Raw genomic sequence first — 6,019 nt, 5'->3', positions numbered from 1 at the left:
ATACAGAGGTGGGGTCGGGGTGCAGCGGCGGAGGGGGATTGCATGTGAAGTAGCCTTCACGGGCCTGACGAGGAACACGAGCTCAATGGAAATCGCAGGTTTTGCCACTGCAGTGATATTTTTGTCTCATTTGAAACAATTTCCGCCCCTTGGTTTGGATCCGTAATAATGACACTGACAACAGACCGCCAATGCAGATACAAATTTGCACTCTCTGCTTCTGTACACTGTGTACAGCACACTTCCTGATATTTGGACCACTAGAGTCACTCTGCCTCCACATCACAGTACATGTATGTTATCTGCTTCTGTGAAATCACATTTGTAGACTGTGTTTTGCAGCACATCCATACTTTCCATACCTACTGCATATGTTAATGTGTAGATGCAATATGTTGTTCTGACATCCTGTGGCATTGATTTCAAATGTTTGATCATTTCTTAAAATGTGTTTCCAATTTAGTTCATTGAATGTATATTTTTTATATATTCTGTATTTGTTTATATCATATGAACACTGTACTGCTCAATTTGTTTTACTTTGCACACCAAAACTACAGCAAGCCTTACTGTTTTTTCCATCCACATATTTCTAATGAAACCTTTTTAATATTGACATTGTCACACTGGCATTATTCCCATTTGTCATATAAATATGTTTTGCCATATATTTTTGCTGTATCCTATCTCTATTTAAATCTGCAAATGCATCCTTTGGGGCTTTGCCAGTGAGATTGAGACTGCCGTGGTCCAGGGCTGGTAGCATTACAGAGACGTTAGAAGGTGAAAAAGTTCTCCTGCCTCTGATCTGACGTGTTCCAACTGTTTTCTGTCTCTGCTCCTCTTCTGTGTGACTATGCGCATCTTCGTTGAAGTCGGGAAGCAACCAAATGTTTGGAAAAGTGAAGCCAACGTATAAGAGCCTTAAACTTGCATTATTTCTAATGGCCATCAGGGGCCGCCTCCTGGTTGCCCAAAAGAAGTCTGATTGTATAGAGGTCTATAGGAAAGTGACCCTACTTCTCAACTATAACACTTTCACAGTGTGTTTCAGTTCATGAAAAGTTAATTGTAATCATTTTGGTTGCCTAAAAACGTCTTATTCAGTGCTCAGTTGTACTTAGCTACACCCTCTCGTGTCACTTCTTGTTGCAAAAACCAAGATGGCGACGGCCAAAAAGCCAAACTCGAAGCTTCAAAACTGCAACTGATTGGCTGTTGATGGCTTCAGCCAAACCCAACATGTTTTGACACTCGTTCCTGCAGTATTAGAAGGGCTTAGTGGACGTCTAGTGACATAGCTCCTATCTTGCACCGTGAGCACAGTTAGTCTTGGACATGTTGTCAAGATTGTAACTTTTTTTTTACTAGTGCTTCTATATTTAGTGTTTGCGGTGCTTTTCTTTTTACCGCGCAGGTCTGACCCGAAGCCAACATCATCATGAGATAATGTTTGGTTTTCGCGTAAATTCCCCCCCTGCCCTCCTCTTAATATGTATCATGCAATGTGAAGAGTGAGTTAGGGACAGGTTTCTGTTGATAAAGGCCTGATGATGCTTGTTTGTTCAAAGTCTCTCAATGCATGTACTCCATCAGCCTGTGTGCATCTACTCTCTTTGTTCAGATGATCCCCGGGGTGCATTAGAAGTCGCAGGGTCAGTGTCTCCTCTGTTTGCCTCTGAACTCACTAACACTGTATTTAATTAGGCCTCTAATCAGCCACTAAACACACAATAAAATGAGACAATCTGTATCTGTTTACCTCCATCTCAACTCTCTAACACACACACACACACACACACACACACACACACACACACACACACACACACACACACACACACACACACACACACACACACTTTACATATTTGCATGTATAGTTGGTAAAAAAAAAAATAACAATCATTTATCAGGGAGAAAGATCAAGGTCATGACTCCTCTTCACACCCGATTCCCTGAAACCAATTAAACTGTCGGTCGGTGAAGTTCAGTTGGAGGACGCCGACTGAAAACAATAGCAGATGACAGCTTCTCGCCGCTCTCTCTGGCTGCGTTTTCTTGCGGCAGTAATTATATTTGCAGATTCTGTCATTAAGACCAAAAAGCCGGATAACTTTTGCAATCAGTCAGATACATTCGGAACGTTCTGCTGAATGGCATTGTCAGCATGTGTGGAAGGGAGTCAGATGACAAAGATTCTGTTGGAGGTCGGACCTGAGTGGAGACTCAAAACGGTGATATGTGATCTGCAATGGTAAATCAATCGTGTGGTCTTTATGAAATTCAAAAGTAAATGAAGTAACGCAGAGCACCCATAAACACATGATGAATGACAATATAGCATAGATTTATTAATACAGTTTTGATCTATTTATCAATAGTTCTCACTCTCCTTGACAGTATTGTAGTGGACCACATACTAGGTCCACTAGTATGTGGTCCTTTCAATTCAAGGTCCACATACTCGATTCATTCTAGTACTTTTAGCCACATCCCATGACCTCCATAGTAGATTTCATGTTTGATCAAATCTATAATTCGACACATGACCAAACCCAAACAGTGTATCATATATTTATTAAGTGTTTATACAAATCATTTGGTTTTAAAACTGTATCTATGTTTTCAAAACTCAACAGTCTATTCATTTAAGGACCACATACTAATTAGATTCATCCCAGTATACTTGTAGCCACATCTCATGACCTCCGTAGTGGACTGAATCTGCTCTGCTGTCACGGAGTGTGAGAAGTGTTGATAAATAGATCAAAACTTTATTAAGAAATCTAAGTATTAATTATAACAGATGAATACTTATATCAATAGTTTGTAGGATTACAACGGTCTTATATTGTCAACTGTTAAGATGCTTCACAGGACAAATGACTCACTAAATGCTCTAAAATGTCCAAATATTGGCTTACTACATTATTGTATGTAAATTATTATTATTTATATACTTAAATATATGAGGGGTTGAACTATAGTGTTACAAGACGTTTTTACTTTTTGTTAGTCATCATGGTTTCATAAACTACAGATGAAAAGATACCCTTTTGGCTAACTGGCGCATTTACAGCAATGTTTTTTTTTATTTTAAACCAATAAAACAAAATAAGACAATGAAGTATTTTATGCTATCTTTGTTTTCATACTTGGCTTGTTCACTCTTACAGTTTTACATTTGCACTCAACCCCCCTCACCCTGCTGGCTGATTAACAGCAAAGCAAATCTTTACCTGAGAACTAACTGCACTGCCGTCTCCCCTCTCTGTTGTCAATCAAACACGACCCTCTCGGCCCCAGGTACTCCACACTATAAGAGCCTGCACAGGTCTTCCGCTGCTGACGGGACTGCATAAAACATGCTGGACTCTCGGATATATTTAAATGAATGTGAATAATAAAATGTCCTGCCACCAGGAAGTCATATTTCTAATGGCACAAACCACAGGCCTGTCTGAGGTAAACTATACTGTGCCATAATTTATGACGATCCGTTTATGAATCACAAGCCTCTACAACTCCTTAGTGTACCCAAAGTCCCCCAGAGCATAAACCGGGACAATACATATGATGCACCGCTACGTGTTTTTTTTTCTTTCTTGGGGAAGCGCTTGAAAATAGGAGGTTAGCTACAGTGCAAGGCTGCCTATCACTGCCTTCAATCTAAACCAAGATGGGCAGGCGTGCCTGGATATTCTCAGAGCCTCGTGAGACGTTTCCCCATGTGGGCTGGCCGTGCTGCAGCTGGGAGAAAAGCACCCGTACACCGTTCTATACAACAGGCAATAACCGGCTCCTCAGCCTCTATGCAAAAAAGAAAAAGGAGAGCAGCAAGACTCGTTATCTAACTGGCTTTTGACAGCTGGGGCATAGCAGAGGGACAGAAAGCGTGGATGTGTGTGTGTGTGTGTGTGTGTGTGTGTGTGAGTGACACACAAAGAAAAAGAGAGAGTGTGAGCGTACACATGTAGCTGTGCATGCGCTCAAACGTGTGAGTCCAGCTCCATTTGCATTTGTGTGTGCTCGGCCGTGTGCATATGTATGTGTGGCACAGTGGACCAGAACAGAGCTCTGACAGTAGCAGGACCGCTGCTCGCTGATGCCTGCCTGGAGGAGCTGACAGCAGCCCGGCCCGTCAATCACCGAGCATGCCCACTAGCCCTCTATTCACATCATCCTATCTTGTTAACTCTAAATCTGGCTGGGCACTGTTTATACACTCTGTGTGTGTGTGTGTGTGTGTGTGTGTGTGTGTGTGTGTGTGTGTGTGTGTGTGTGTGTGTGTGTGAGAGAAAGAGAGCGAGTGTGGGGTGGTGCCTCCTTCTCTCTGATGTGTTTCTGTGTTACGGTCTTAGCTGCGTGTTTCAGACAGAGATCAATCAAGACAAAGTGATGAAAAACTGGCGCAGGGATTGCTGAGAAACGTGCCATTTCTGTGAGAGTTAATCCTTTAGTTTTTGTGGAAACAAGTCCAAGCAGTTGATTTAATGCACCGATGCCGAAGTGTAACTGATTATTCAAGAAGTATTACAATCAAAGCACCTTGCAATTCACAGACAAGCCTCAAAAAAGATCAGTCACACTGGGTGTATTTTTTATTTCTTTATCTCCGCAGCGGCCTGCGGTCTCCTTCACAGGCCAAGCACTGTTGCCATTGGGAGAAAGAGACCAAGAGCTCTTGTAGTCAAAGGTAATTATCTCCTCCTGTCGCCCACTACGGATGCCTGCTAATGAGAGCTCGACTCGTGATTGGTCGCCCGCGGGTCTGTGGAGAAGCTCTGCTCTTTTGGTGGCGACGGCGGAGCGTCGGTGCACTGCAGAGACCGGAGTGACCGGACAAGTCATTCATCTATGCAAATGCCAGCCAAGACATGACCACCACCGTACACACACATCCAAGTTCCATTAGGCTCTTGATTATCAGCCCTGTACCCCCTGTGGGGTGTGTGTGTGTGTGTGTGTGTGTGTGTGTGTGTGTGTGTGTGTGTGTGTGTGTGTGTGTGTGAAAGAATCTGTGAATATGAGGTTGCGTCTGTTTTCTGCATTTATCTTGGAATACTTTCAGTAGAGGTTGTAGTATAAATAAATAAAGGCACTACATGGACTGAGCATGAATACTCAAGTCAAAGTACAGAATAATTTAATATTTTAAGTGTGATTGTTTTGTTTTTTTGCATTATCGGTGTAAATATCCACATATCATCAGTAATAAGCTCAGCAGAACTCTACACACTCTACTACTACTGCCTTAGGCCTGAAACAAAACCATTTAATCTTGCTCTTGTTTTGTTTTTTAATTCAGTAATCCAAAACAAGGTCAAAGAGCCTCTCATTTCTGGAATGGTTGGACTCAAGCAAGCTACTTAATGTGTAATATTTTATGACTGTTTAACATGTCTATTCATACACTGTAATAAAATGACCACATCAGATTTGTATGTATTAGAAATAGCTACGTTTTCAACTTAGTATCAATAGAAAGTAATTTGATACATTTTCATTTTACCAGCTCCTTATACAAAGGACCATATGTGCATAACCTTTGATAAACCACTGATTTCCATTTATTTCCATTTCTTTAATAAATAATTTGGGGTAATGCTGTACACATCTATACGTCTATAAGTTCAAGAAAAATACATTGATACTAATGCAATTAAATAATCAGTTGTTGTAATAATAATGCAATTATTTTTGGTGAAACATTTGCTGTTATTTTATATTGTCAGTTTTTGATGGTTCGATTACTTTCTTCTGTCACAAACCAACCATAGCAGAGACTGCGGTACAAATACATTCTCATAATTCAAAGCACAAAAAACATTTATTTGTTGTTTTAAAAAATATATCTTTTTATTGAAATATAGATATAGATAAAACATATATTAAGTGATTGAAAGGGTTTATATACATACTTAAGCAGTGTTACTCCATATTCTGCATATCTGGGACCAGCAATCTGTTGCCAAGGATTAAAATATTCCAGGTCTAACTTTATTTGAATTAAATT

The sequence above is a fragment of the Cebidichthys violaceus genome, unplaced genomic scaffold (genome assembly GCF_023349555.1).
Source record: "Cebidichthys violaceus isolate CVI_PGR_0920_01 unplaced genomic scaffold, fCebVio1.0.p SCAF_49, whole genome shotgun sequence".
In the NCBI taxonomy this organism is placed as follows: domain Eukaryota; kingdom Metazoa; phylum Chordata; class Actinopteri; order Perciformes; family Stichaeidae; genus Cebidichthys; species Cebidichthys violaceus.
Note: the sequence above shows the minus strand (reverse complement) of the source record.